This window comes from Salmo salar, chromosome 11, assembly GCF_965601325.2.
Source record: "Salmo salar chromosome 11, fSalSal1, whole genome shotgun sequence".
NCBI classification, from domain to species: domain Eukaryota; kingdom Metazoa; phylum Chordata; class Actinopteri; order Salmoniformes; family Salmonidae; genus Salmo; species Salmo salar.
In genome coordinates, this window is record NC_138301.1 from 12,795,490 (window position 1) to 12,810,960 (window position 15,471).

The window sequence follows — 15,471 nt, forward strand, 5'->3', positions numbered from 1 at the left end:
ACAAAAGTGTAACTGTATGCATTTTTGTAAGGCAGGACCATACTGCACTGACTGAGAGCACATTTGACCTGGAAAGTTGTCTATTGAACAGCTACCAAAAAAATCATAAATATTCCTAGTTGGTATTTCCACATATTGTATCTGTGTGTTTACAGGTCTGTATTTCCAACATGCTTTAAGATATCCTAATGTTGTTTGTTTCTGTATGCAAGCCAGACAATTGACAACTTGTATTCTACATTTCAGCATTATTAGAGCTTGCAATATTGGGTTACATGAGCTTATATGGCCCACCCCCCTCTAGACAGGCATTATTCTGCACTGAGTTAAAGGGGTGTGTCACAATCTATCAATTGAACCCCTTTTGCAGTAAAATATTTTTACACATCTATCCAGTTCATATATGGAAGACCTTAGAGATTGTCACGACTTCCGCCGAAGTCGGTCCCTCTACTTGTTCGGGCGGCGTTCGGCAGTCGATGTCACCGGCTTTCTAGCCACCGCCGATCCACTTTCCATTTTCCATTTGTTCTGTCTTTGTCTTACACACCTGGCTTCACTCAACCAATTACTTGTTTATTATTTAACCCTCTGTTCCCCAAGTTGTTTTTGTGAGTGATTGTTTATTGTAATTCGGTCCGTCTTTGTGGGCTCGTGATGTTACTTTGTAAATTTGTCTTTTTGACTAAAAGTACGTTGATTACTCATATCTGCTGTCCTGCACCTGACTCTCTACACCAGCTACACACAGGACCCTTACAGAGATATGGAAAAACATGGTTGTGGTTTGTTATACCTTGGGTAGGGGTATCAAACATTTTTGTGGGCCTTGCCACTAGCCTATTAGGGAAAAGACAGCTGCACCTCGGCCAACCAGCTTCACTCACTAGACCATGTGAAATTATTCAGAATCAGAGTATTTGGCTATTCATGTGTTATAATATTACTGTGGGCTGTATGGGTAGGATGTTTTCCACTAATGATGTGATGCAGTCTAGGCCACCTGTAGCACACTGACACCTCAGCTGTAGCTACCCATTACCTCTTCCTCCACCAACTTTCACATCTGTGACCTGTGTCACAGCAAGACCCCTGAGCTCCTGCCATGTCTGGGAGCTGACAGAGGACAGCAGTGACAGGACCATCTGAAGGTGTTGCTTACTTCTACGGCTCTCTGTCAATAGCTTTTCAGTGTCATAAGCTCCCTGCCTGTTATTTGGTATCATAGACCGTATTTGCCATAAGGTTGTGTACCTATGATTGGCATTATTATCTTTTTTTAAACAAAACTGTATACTTAGCCAAAACAAAATATGCCAGTTTATGATATAATAAAAAATATATATTGTTGCAGATATTAGAGTTAGGGCTAAAGTCTAAAATACATGTGATTTTCTTCACCTTATCCAAGTTTCAATCAGTAAGTGACGGGAATTGTGAAGGGTCCAAAAGGGTTCTTCGACTGTCCCCATAGGAAAACCCTTTTTGGTTCCAGTTACAACACTTTTTGGTTCCAGGTAGAACTCTTTTGGGTTCCATGTAGAACCCTCTGTGTAAAGGGTTCTACATGGTACCTTGTTTCTAAGAGTGTGGTTGTCTGTGCGGTTAGGATTTCAAAAGTACTCATTCTGAGATAATGCGGTTGACATCAGCGGTGTCAGGCCAGTCACCCACAGCCCTCCTAATGTGCCCAACCTATGGAACTGTTAAATTGCAAGGAGGACGGAGGGCAGGAAAGCACATTTTGCTTTGACTACAATGTGGTTGTTTACCAGATGGTTCTTGTTTTCCAATGTTTCTCTTTCTTCTCTCTTTTCAGTCCTGACAATGCAGGATAGAGTGGCCACAGATGGCCCCAAACTGAACAAGGCCACACCACACCACTGTGTTCACAGATGAGTTTATATACGGTACGCTTGACCAACTGTCCAAAATGTCCCAAAAGTTAAGAAGTTCACCCAAGCCTCTCTGTTCACTGGAGCCTGTCAGACAGCTAAGTTGTTTGTTTCAGGAGAGGAATACAAGATATCACATTACGAATACATGTAACTAGTGTGGTTCTCGTGGGGATGGATATAAAATCCCAGAAACCGCAACAGGACATGACATCTGATAACAAAAGACATGATTAGCTTACATACTGTGAACCGAGAACTCTCACTTGCTGTCATTTCAATATGCAAAGCGTATGCTATCATAAGCAACCCACAGCAGTTTCCGCAGCATTTGCTCTGGGAGCTGACAAAGATAATTAGTGAATTCTGTTTTGAATCAAATTATTTACCCAATAACACAAATACTCAATGAGGTCATAACCAAAGGGTAACCTTAGAGATTTTTTAGCAGTTTTTCCCATTCTCTTTTCCTCCATTAGTTTTGTTTGTTTTTAATTTGTTTGTTTGCTTATTGTGTGGTAGTCCCTTTTCCAGCCGTGGCTTGAGTTCAGATTCTTGTGCCAGCATCCGTATACTGCTCCCTGTATCTGCTCCTCATTTACGGTCCTCATTCCCTTGTAATTTCATTGCTGGTCATATCTGCAAGCGTTTTGGGGGGAGGAGTTCTGCTATTTCTCTTAGATTTTATTTTGGGTGCTTTTAGTGGTTGCCACTGTGGCAGCCATATGTTTGCCTGTCACTCAGTCAGTGCTCGTCCTTTGCCCTTGTGATTTTCCGTAACTGAGCAGAAATAACCCTGTTTTGTCTGCACGACATACCACCGATGCCATATGCTTTTTGCCATTGAGCATGCATGGAATACTTTCAATTACTTTTTATGTACTTTTGAGGAGTGATATTCAACTTAGATTGATCACTGTTCCTATGTAATTTTTAGTGTCTCTCTAAGTCAGGATTCAGTCATGGTCATCATTTTCGGGAGATTCACTGAAGAACACACATTAGCCGAAGTCAAATGATATACTGTATAGGCTAACCTCAGCATATATCATAATTGGATCCTATGTACTTAACACTCCCAACAACCACACTTGGGTTATGGGATCATCAATCAGAAGATGTGACATGAGCACACATTGGGAGGAGGGGTACGGTGTGGGGTCTCTCACACTGTTTATTTTTCTCCAGGCTTAACACTTTATCCTTGCGATCATCCCAGTTATCCCATATCCCAGTTATCCCAGTCTAAATGGCTGCTGAAGACCACAGCCTGACTGTTATCTCATCCAAAAATAAAGATCAAATGTTTCAGGGGAGACAAGGCTCACCTTTTATGTAAAATGGTCAATGTTATGCGTAACATCATTCATTTAATAGCACAGACTCTCATAGACCACTGATCAACGTAATTATCTGGAGAGTTGAGTGTAGCTAGGATGATGTTTAGTTTTAAGGTGAAACATGGCAGGCGTTGTTTCCTGAATAAACTATTTGACCTAAATTATTATCCCAATAAATTGTGTCAAGAATCACAACCAAACTAGCAGCAGTGTTACGACATAGTAACATCTCCAAGGGTTTATTACTGCTTAGCATTTTTGCTTAGCAGTAGAGAGAAACATTTTACATACAGTGTGTGGTGGGATTTCCCCCGTTTTACTTTGATCTTGAGGCGATTACAGGTAAAAAAATATTTCATCACTTTTAAGCCAGATGTCAGGAGAAAGAAATTGCCCATTTCCTTTGAATCAGCACTTTTTTTCTCTCCATCTTTTATGTCCTCAAACAAATTGAAGTGCTAACTGTTTTGTGTGTGTCTGACATGTTTCACTGAGCAGTTTGTCACATAGCAAATACGTCATAGCTGACTGTACCGAAACATTTAAGCTACATGACAAGGGAGTAAGTCATACAGCCAGCATCACTACAGCTAGGTACAATACAGACATGTCATTTTCACATGCCTACTTACTGAAAGAGGGTTAAAAGACAGGGTGCATGATAGATTGATGATATTCCATCTAAACGGTCTTGATGCAAAAGTTTATACAGACAAATAATTATACACTTCTATTTTTGACATCGAGAGGATCGGCCTGGTGGTGGCAGTGCATTGTTTATTGGCATACATATTTGGTCAAGATGGGAAGAAAGTCGTACCGCTTCGGGCAGACTGGGTCATGGGAACCCATTATGTCCCATTATGTCTGGAGAAAACCAAACACTGCATTCCACAGTAAAAACCTCATACCAACGGTCAAGCATGGTAATGGTAGTGTGATGGTTTGGGGATGCTTTGCTGCCTCAGGATTCTGCTCTGTATCAGATAATTCTACAGGAGAATGTCAAGCCATCCATCTGTGAGCTGAAGCTAAAGGGCAGCTTGGTCATGCAGCAAGACAATGATCCAAAACACTCAATCAAGTCTACATGAAAATGGCTAAAAAGCAACAAATTTGAAGTTTTGGAATGGCCTAGTCAAAGTCCAGACCTAATCCCAATTCAAATGTTGTGGCAGAACTTGAAATGAGCAATTCATGCTTGAAAACTCACAAATGTCGCTGAGTTAAAGCAGTTCTGCTTGGAAGAGTGGGCCAGAATTCCTCCACAGCAACTTCAGAGACTGATCAACAACTACACAACACGTTTGGTTGCAGTCATTTCAGCTAAAGGTGGCACAACCAGTTATTGAGTGTAAGGGGGAAATTCCTTTTTCACACAGGGGAATTGGGTGATGCATAACTTTGTTAATTAAATAAAGAAAATAAGAAGTATATTTATTTTTTGTTATTTGTAAACTCAGATTCTCTTTATCTAATATTAGGTTTTGGTTAAAGATCTGATAACGTTCAGTATCAACAATATGCAAAAGTAGAGAAAATCACTGTCTGTGGACAATGGCTTCACTCCAGCTCATGTAGTGTTCCTCTTTACGTCACTTTTACGAATGTTTTTCCGACATGACCGGTCAAATTTGGATCAAATATAAAATGGGACTTTTAGTTGGAAGGATGAAACAAATTTGAATGTTTAACAGCAACAGACTTGTACAATCTTCCCTTTAAACGTCAACACAAATGAAAACAATAAAACAAGTTACTGTCGCAAATAATATCCAGCTGAATGATTTAGTGAGAAAAGTGCCAACCACTTTTTTCCAAAGATTTGGGCTCGAGGGCTCTTAAACCGTACTATAAATGATGTGATCAGAAAGCGTACCATTTGGCCCTGGTCCAAACCATCTGGGAATCTTTGGTAAGAGGCACTAGAAGTAGAACCCAGACAGAGAGTAGAGCAGTACCAGGTCCCAGACTGTACCTGGCGCTGTAGGTGGGCCCAAGGCCTAGGGGGGTGGGCTACACCAGCTAAGCCACCTGGCCTCCACCTGGCTCAAAGACAGACCCCTCTCAAGTGCACTGCCGCTCATCTCACACTTTGATGCAAACAGATTCACAAACACGCACACACACACCCATACTGATTCACTCATTTTTCACGTTGTCATAGGAAACACATATCGAAACATACACTACACAGCAAGCACACATAGAAACCAATGATGAAAGGAATTAGAAATGGACTTTCATGTGTTCTTGTTTATCCATCTCAATGTAAACTGCACCAGCATGACTTAATGATTGTTCAAGATTTTTATTATGAGTGAGTCATGTACTGTCTCCAGCTGTATTGATCCAACATGAATCACAACAGTTGTCTGAAGGACAAGTCCCTGTGTATTTCTAAATGCCTGTGCATGCATTTATAGAGAAACTTTATAGGAACCATAATGATGCATGACGCTCAAATAACCCATATTACAAAAAAAAAGCCACTAAAAAATTTGGAATGAATAATGGCTGTAATAAAGCAAAAGTCATGCCATATTGTTCAATTACTCACTACAGTCAAGCATAGAGATCATTGAACGGTCCCTCTCTGATTACAGGCTACAGCATAACAGTAAAGCTGTACAGTAGATCATATCACAGCATATGGTGGAGTCTGACTGACCCAACATTGTCCCACTTTAGTGTATGTATCGACTGGTCTTCCTCTGGATTTATGTCCAGCTGTACATTTGACCTTCTAGGTACCTATAAACCTTTTAGATCTGTAATCTATTCCCCTCTGGTTGGATAAGACCATCTTTGATCACAAGCTGGCAGAGAGTGGATGGAGGGGATCTGATTTAGGAGTGTTGAGGAGATCTATACTGTATCTGTAGTGTTATTCTTTTTGGGGGATGTAGTAAAATAGGTTGATAAAGAATACATGTCACTTAAAGCACAAGTGCATCCAGTGTGGGTCTTCTACAGACTCCCAATATCGATAGCAAGAATGAATCTCTCCGTACACTGTAAGAGAACTGACCACTCTCCCTCTCACTGGACTATGGCTTCAAGTCCTCATAGCTCAGCTTAACATTTTTCCAACTGCTGTGGGGGACAGAAACATGACTGCACAAAATGTTAATACATTGTTTAATTTGCATTAGCCACGGTCTGGTGGTGGAGTCGTGCCCTGAATTTGACTGTTTGTATGGCTCACTTCCCACCTACTGCACCACCGAATGACCAACTGGCAGGGCTGCCTGCAGAAGTGTCCTGTCTTATCCTGAAAACATTACTCACATCTAATCAGCCCGACCTGTTCGATCCAGGCTCCACCATGCAGATACATCGACATTACAGTGAAACCCTGCTATTTTACAACCTGGATCTTTTCCTCATTGATAGATAGTGAGGTGACAGTTAAATAGTCTAATCAATAACAACATGGACAACAGAGAGAGACCTCTCCTCTCACAATCTTCCCCGGAAGATTTCTGACAAATTATCTTTCTGAATAGGGCAACACTCTGTGTTAAAATTGGATAAACTGAGCTTTGAGGACTTTGTTTTTTTTCTCCTTTTCTTTATTTTGTCAATCTCCACATACTTTCAGGAATGGGATTTGGGTTCCATCTTTCCAGAGTCTAGAGTGAGAAATTGCAGCCAATGTGGGTGTTTATTTTTTCTAAAAATGAAGATAAAGTATAGGTTTTGGCCTTTGAAAGGCTGTGTTTTGTGGATTTGAGGTCGGAATCTAAAAGACTGAATTAACCACTTCAGTGACTGGTGAGAGATACATTATAGAACCTATGTCCATTAGTTTATGGAAGCCAGCTTGGCTAAAAACTGTTAATGCATGTTTAAGTGTGTGTGACTGGAATGGCGTGATGAGTTTGAGCAAGGCCTTTCCTTTACGCTGCCGCCACTTCTCTAACTTCAGTCCCTATGAATTCATAGGATAATTTTTTCTTGTTTTATTAAGAGGAGATTGCGAAATAATGTCTATCTATAAATGTAATTTATATGACAAGCAATCCTGCCAAAGGCGCTGTTGTCACGTCCTGACCAGTATAAGGGGTTATTGTTTATTGTAGTTTGGTCAGGACGTGGCAGGGGGTATTTGTTTTATGTGGTTCGGGGTTTAATGGGTAATGTTCTTGTTTTGTATTTCTATGGTTTTCTATGTTGTGTATTTCTTTGTGTTGGCCTGGTATGGCTCTCAATCAGGAACAGCTGTACATTGTTGTTGCTGATTGAGAGTCATACTTAGGTAGCCTTGTTTCACCTGTCCCTTTGTGGGAAGTTGTTGTTTGCATAGCTGTGTGTGTAACCTGCAATCCTGTTCGTTCGATCGTTTTCTTTGTGTTCAATAAAAGTCACTATGAGCACTCAACCCGCTGCGCCTTGGTCCACTACGTACGACGACCGTTACAGAACTTCCCACCACAAATGGACCAAGCAGCAGGGTAAGGAGCGACAGAAGAATTATGTGTACTATACGGAAACTTGAACATGGGAGGAGATCCTGGACGGGGCTGGACCATGGCACCAGGCTGGGGAATATCGTCGCCCACCGGAGGAGATAGAGGCAGCCAAGGCGGAGCAGGGCCGGTATGAGGCTCTATACACACGGTTGGCATTTAAGGCAAAAAAGATTTGGGGGGGGCACACGGACAGTTCGGCGGAGCCGAGGATGGAACCAGAGCCAGTCGGGGTTAAATTGGAGGTGAGCAAAGCACAGACTGTAAAGGAGTTGATGGGAAAATTGGAGGAGAAAACTATGAGAGAGCTGCTGTGTTGGTGTTTTAGGCACGACATTCGCCCTACGGAGCGTGTCCTAAAATTGATGTCACCTGAGTCAGCTCTCCATACTTGTCCTGAGGTGCGTGCTAGCCGTCTGGTGAAGATAGTACCAGGCCCACGCACCAGGCCTCCAGTGCGTCAGCCCAGTCCAGCTCGTCCTACTCCTGCTCCTCGCACTGGTCCTGAGGTGCGTGTTTCCAGTCTGGCACATCCAAAGCCAGCACCACGCACCAGGCTTCCAGTGCGTCAGCCCAGTCCAACTCGTCCTGTTCCTGCTCCTCGCACTAGCCTTGGGGTGCGTGTATCCAGTCTGGCATCTCCAGTACCAGCCCCACGCACCAGGCCTCCAGTGCATCAGCCCAGTCCAACTCGTCCTGTTCCTGCTCCTCGCACTAGCCTTGGGGTGCGTGTCTCCAGTCTGGTACCTCCACTATCAGCTCCACGCATCAGGCTTTCAGTGCGTAGTCCCCGTCCAGAGCTTCCGACGACAGTACCCCGTCCAGAGCTTCCGACGACAGTACCCCGTCCAGAGCTTCCGACGACAGTACCCCGTCCAGAGCTTCCGACGACAGTACCCCGTCCAGAGCTTCCGACGACAGTACCCCGTCCAGAGCTTCCGACGACAGTACCCCGTCCAGAGCTTCAGGCAATAGTGCCTCATCCAGAGTGTCCGGAAACAGTGCCCCGTTCAGAGTGTCCAACGACAGTGCCCCGTTCAGAGTGTCCGGCAACAGTGCCCCGTCTAGAGATGGCCTACAGTCCGGAACCGAGTGAGACGGCCCACAGTCCGGAACCGAGTGAGACGGCCCACAGTCCGGAACCGAGTGAGACGGCCTACAGTCCGGAACCGAGTGAGACGCCCTACAGTCCGGAGCTCCCAGAGTCGCCCTACAGTCCGAAGCTCCCAGAATCGTCCTTCTGCCTGAGGTCTACAGCGAAGTGCTTCAGCCCGAGGTCTACAGCGACGTGTCTCAGCCAGAAGTATTCAGCGGGGGTGGACAGGTTAGGTGGTGGACTAAGGCCAGAGCCTGAGCCACCTCCACAGTAGGAGGATTTGGGAGGGGGGGGTGTAGCACAGGAAACGTCAGTGACGGCAGCCACCCTCCCTTCCCTTTAGTTTTGGGGGTTTATTTTGTGTTTATTTTTGTGTGAGGTGCATCCGGGGTCTGCACCTTTGGGGGGGGTACTGTCACGTCCTGACCAGTATAAGGGGTTATTGGTTAATGTAGTTTGGTCAGGACGTGACAGGGGGTATTTGTTTTATGTGGTTCGGGGTTTAACCTCTCTAGGCTAGGCGGGACGAATTCGTCCCACCTACGTAACAGCCACTGCTATCCTGTGGCGCGATTTTCAAAACCTTAAAAATCCTATTACTTCAATTTCTCAAACATATGACTATTTTACAGCCATTTAACTTCAGCGTCTGATCCCGTTAGCGGGATCAAAATCCAGCGAAAAATCATATCGCCAATTAGCATTAAAAAAAATCATAATTTAAAAAAATAAAAAAAAAAAAATTGTTTTTTTATTTATAGATACACCTCTCCTGAATCGACCCACGTCGTCCGATTTCAAAAAGGTTTTACAGGAAAAGCAAATCATTAGATTATATTAGATGAGTCCATCGTAAAAAGCAGCTTCATAGCCATTTTCCGACCAACCACTTGCATCACATATAATCAAAAAACAGCTAAATGCAGCACTAACCTTTTACAAACTTCATCAGATGGCACCCCTAGGACATCATGTTATACAATGCATGCATTCTTTTGTTCAATAAAGGTCATATTTATATATAAAAACAGCATTTTACATCTCTGTCTGAGGTTGACTACATAATTTCCCCTCAAAAGCGTCCCGGTAAACAATGCTACATTTCCCTAAATTACTATCCTATAACGATTTTTTAAATGTATATTGTCAATCTAACATTTATAGATGAATATCTCTTGAGAACACCCGTCATACCAGATTTTAAATTAACTTTACTGGGTAATCACACTTTGCGATAAAAGGAGATGCGATACTCAGAAAATTAGCTAATATACAGAGCTCGGCGCCATCTTGGAAAGAATCGCATGTCACATCTCATCTTGTATAATATTGTCAATAATCGCCTACCTTTAGTTGTCTTCATCAGAAAGCATCCCAGGTCCACAACAGATGTATTTTCGGTCAAAAAGTCCATACTTCACGTTCCATTAGCCTGATGTTGGTAGCGCGTCCTATGGCTCTCTCCAAGCTCAGGGCTGAAGTTCATAATAAATGCAATGCTCGCGCATGTAGGTTCGTTCAAACATGTCAAACGTTGTATAAAATAAATCTTCAGGGCCTCTAACACCAAGAGAGCCAATAAGATTCGAGGGGGATGATGTCATGGCCTTTAAAACCGTATCCAAAGGTGGGGGCAGACATGGCCGCCGGCGTCATAATGGTGATGGCCCATCCCCTGTGACCAATTTCAAACTCGTGTCATTCACTGAGTTTTGACTCTATAAGGCTCAAACCACTGTGAAAGGACTGGCGACATCTAGTGGAAGCAATAGGAAGTGCTCACTGAACCATGGTTAACGGTGTGATTAATAAGGAAAGATGAGAAGTCGAGTCCACAATTCAGAATTCCACTTCCTGTTTCAATCGGTCTCGGGGTTTTGACTGCCATTTGAGTTCTGTTATACTCACAGACACCATTCAAACAGTTTTAGAAACTTTAGAGTGTTTTCTATCCATATATAATAAGTATATGCATGCCCTATCTTCTGAGTTTGATTAGTAGGCCGTTGAAAATGGGAACGATTTTTTTTCAAAATGCGCTGTGGCGCCCCCTATCCTACGGTATCCTCAAGAGGTTAAAGACAAGACTCTCGTTAATCTAACCACACTGTCCGATTTCAAAAAGGCTTTACAACGAAAGCAAAACATTAGATTATGTCAGCAGAGTACCAAGCCAGAAATAATCAGACACCCATTTTTCAAGCCAGCATATAATGTCACCAAAACCCAGAAGACAGCTAAATGCAGCACTCACCTTTGATGATCTTCATCAGATGACAACCCTAGGACATTATGTTATACAATACATGCATGTTTTGTTCAATCAAGTTCATATTTATATCAAAAACCAGCTTTTTACATTAGCATGTGACGTTCAGAACTAGCATACCCCCCGCAAACTTCCGGGGAATTCGCTAACATTTTACTAAATTACTCACGATAAACGTTCACAAAAAGCATAACAATTATTTTAAGAATTATAGATACAGACCTCCTCTATGCACTCGATATGTCCGATTTTAAAATAGCTTTTTGGTGAAAGCACATTTTGCAATATTCTAAGTACATAGCCCAGGCATCACGGGCTCGCTATTTAGACACCCGGCAAGTTTAGCACTCACCATAATCATATTTACTATTATAAAAGTTTGATTACCTTTTGTTGTCTTCGTCAGAATACACACCCAGGACTGCTACTTCAATAACAAATGTTGGTTTGGTCCAAAATAATCCATCGTTATATCCGAATAGCGGCGTTTTGTTCGTGCGTTCCAGACACTATCCGAAATAGTAAAGAAGTGTCGCGCGCATGGCGCAATTCGTGACAATAAAATTCTAAGTATTCCATTACCGTACTTCGAAGCATGTCAACCGCTGTTTAAAATCAATTTTTACGACATTTTTCTCGTAGAAAAGCGATAATATTCCGACAGGGAATCTCCTTTTCGGCAAACAGAGGAAAAAATCCCAAAGGCGGGGGCGGTCGGGGTCACGCGCATAAGCCAGTGTCCCTTGATCGGCCACTTGAGAAAGGCGATAATGTGTTTCAGCCTGGGGCTGGAATGACGACATTCTGTTTTTTCCCGGGCTCTGAGAGCCTATGGAAGACGTGGGAAGTGTCACGTTAGAGCAGAGATCCTTAGTAAATGATAGAGATGGAAAACAAGTTCAAGAAATGGTCAGACAGGCCACTTCCTGTAAAGGAATCTCTCAGGTTTTGACCTGCCATTTGAGTTCTGTTATACTCACAGACACCATTCAAACAGTTTTAGAAAATTTAGGGTGTTTTCTATCCATATGTAATAAGTATATGCATATTCTAGTTACTGGGTAGGAGTGGTAACCAGATTAAATCGGGTATGTTTTTTATCCAGCCGTGTCAATACTGCCCCCTATCCTAAACAGGTTAATGAGTAATGTTCTTGTTTTGTATTTCTATGGTTTTCTATGTTGTGTATTTCTTTGTGTTGGCCTGGTATGGCTCTCAATCAGGAACAGCTGTACATCGTTGTTGCTGATTGAGAGTCATACTTAGGTAGCCTTGTTTCACCTGTCCCTTTGTGGGAAGTTGTTGTTTGCATAGCTGTGTGTGTAACCTGCAATCCTGTTCGTTCGATCGTTTTCTTGTTTTGTTTTTGTTTTGTTTGTGTTCAATAAAAGTCACTATGAGCACTCAACCCGCTGCGCCTTGGTCCACTACGTACGACTACCATTACAACTGTGGTATGTATGAATTCTGTTTTATGCATTGCGAGGAATGGTTAACATCTTTTAATTAAAATTTGACTTATCGAAGACTAACTGTTTTAGGTCACTCCTAAAATAGTCCACCTTTCATACCTGGCAAAATGGAACGAGTGTCACGACACCGACGGATGGTGGCGCCCCTCCTCGGCCGGGCGGAGCTCGGCGGTCGTCGTCGCCGGCCTACTAGCTGCCATCGATCCTTTTTTGTTTCACTTTCTGTTGGTTAGGTCTAGGTAGGCACGCACCTGTTTTGAGTTAGTTATTAGTAGGGGGGGTTATTTAGTTTAGCGTAAGATGTCTGAGTTTGTGCGTGATTATGTTTCTTGTCCGTTTTGTGTGCTTGAGGAACGTGTGCTGGTTTTCCTCTGCCTGTGGTTGGTTTCTTTGTGTTCACCACCGCAGAAGTATTTAAGGGCTGCGTCCCTATTTTTGGCGACCACATCTATTTTTCTGGAATAAAGAAGTGTGGTCAAGAATTCTCTGTCTCCTGCGCCTGACTCTACCTCTCCTGCTTTCTTGAGCCAGCTCGTGACAACGAGGTGCATTAGAAGTTCAGTGTATTTTCTCTTTACACGTCTCAGTGAATTCATAGGATAAGTTGAGGTGGTTTGGGGATAAATGTCATCAGTTGATTCCCCATCTTAACAGCCATTAACGGCCTACTAATCAGACTCAGAAGCTAGGATATGCATATAATGAATACCTGTGGATAGAGAACACCCTAAAGTTTCTAAAACTGTTTGAATGGTGTCTGTGAGTATAACAGAACTCATATGGCAGTCAAAACCCCGAGACAGATGGAAACAGGAAGTGGAATTCTGAATTGCGAACTCAACTTCACCACGTTGCCTATTAATCACACCGTGAGATATCGTTTATTGAGCACTTCCTATTGCTCCCACAAGATGTCGCCAGTCTTTACAAAGTGTTTTGAGCCTTCTACAGTCGAAACTCAGTGAATGAGATGCGTTGGAAATTGGTCACAGCGGGAGGGCCATCACCATTATGACGCTGGCGGCCCTGTCTACCCCCACCTTTGGAAACGTTTTGAAACACATTGAAATCGTCCCCCTCGAATCTTATTGGCTCTCTTGTTGAAACAGGCCCTGAAGATTTATGTTATACAACGTTTGACATGTTTGAACGAACCTAAATGGGAAAAAATTGCTTTTTTCCGACACGGCTGTCCCGCGGCCGGCAGAGCTTTGGAATACTGCCTTCAGACGCGCTAACAACAGCAAGCTAATGGAACATAAAGGATGGACTTTTTCGACCGAAAATACATCTGTTGTGGACCTGGGATTCCTGGAAGTGCTTTCTGATGAAGACAACTAAAGGTAAGGGATTATTGACAATATTATACAACATCAGATGTGATATGCGATTGTTCCAAGATGGCGCCGAGCTGTATTTACCAGCTCATTTTCTGAGTATCGCATCCCCTTTTATCGCTAAGTGTGATTACCCAGTAAAGTTATTTTTAAATCTGGTATGACAGGTGCTTTCAAGAGATATTCATCTATAAATCTTAGAATGACAATATTACATTTTAAACATGTTTTCGAATAGTAATTCATTAAATTGTAGCACTGTTTCATCGGATGCTTTTGACGGGAAAATAGTTAGTCAACGTCAGACGCCGATGTAAAATGCTGTTTTCATATATAAATATGAACTTTATTGAACAAAAGAATGCATGCATTGTGTAACATGATGTTCTAGGTGTGTCATCTGATGAAGTTTGTAAAAGGTTAGTGCTGCATTTAGCTGTTTTTTGGTTATTTGTGATGCTTGTGGTTGGTCGGAAAATGGCTATGTTGCTGTTTTTTACGATGGACTCCTCTAACATAATCTAATGATTTGCTTTTCCTGTAAAACCTTTTTGAAATCGGACGACGTGGGTCGATTCAGGAGAGGTGTATCTATAAAACGAAGAAAAAAAAAATGTTTTTTTTTTTTCTTCAAATTATTACATTTTGTTATGCTAATGGCGATATGATTTTTCGCTGGATTTTGATCCCGCTGACGGGATGAGACGCTGAAGAGGTTTTAACCTGTTGGGGCTACAGGTTAGCAATGAACCCCGAGTCGGGATTGCTAACAAGGCTGGAAATTCAAAACATCAAAAATCTAATAATTTCAATTTCTCAAACAATCAACTATTTTACACAATTTAAAAGATAAACATCTCCTTAATCTAACCACATTGTTCGATTTTCAAAGAGGCTTTACGGCAAAAGCATAAAGTTAGATTATGTTAGGACAGTACATAGCCACAAAAGTACACACATCCATTTTCAATTCAAGGTCAGGCATCACCAAAAGCAGAAACCAGCTAGAATTATGCACTAACCTTTGTCAATCTCCATCAGATGACACTCCTAGGACATTATTACATTTTACATTTACATTTACATTTAAGTCATTTAGCAGACGCTCTTATCCAGAGCGACTTACAAAATGGTGCATTCACCTTATGATATCCAGTGGAACAACCACTTTACAATAGTGCATCTAAATATTTTAAGGGGGGGGGGGGGGTTAGAAGGATTACTTTATCCTATCCTAGGTATTCCTTAAAGAGGTGGGGTTTCAGGTGTCTCCGGAAGGTGGTGATTGACTCCGCTGTCCTGGTGTCGTGAGGGAGCTTGTTCCACCATTGGGGTGCCAGAGCAGCGAACAGTTTTGACTGGGCTGAGCGGGAACTGTGCTTCCTCAGAGGTAGGGGGGCCAGCAGGCCAGTGGTGGATGAACGCAGTGCCCTTGTTTGGGTGTAGGGCCTGATCAGAGCCTGAAGGTATGGAGGTGCCGTTCCCTTCACAGCTCCGTAGGCAATCACCATGGTCTTGTAGCGGATGCGAGCTTCAACTGGAAGCCAGTGGAGAGAGCGGAGGAGCGGGGTGACGTGAGAGAACTTGGGA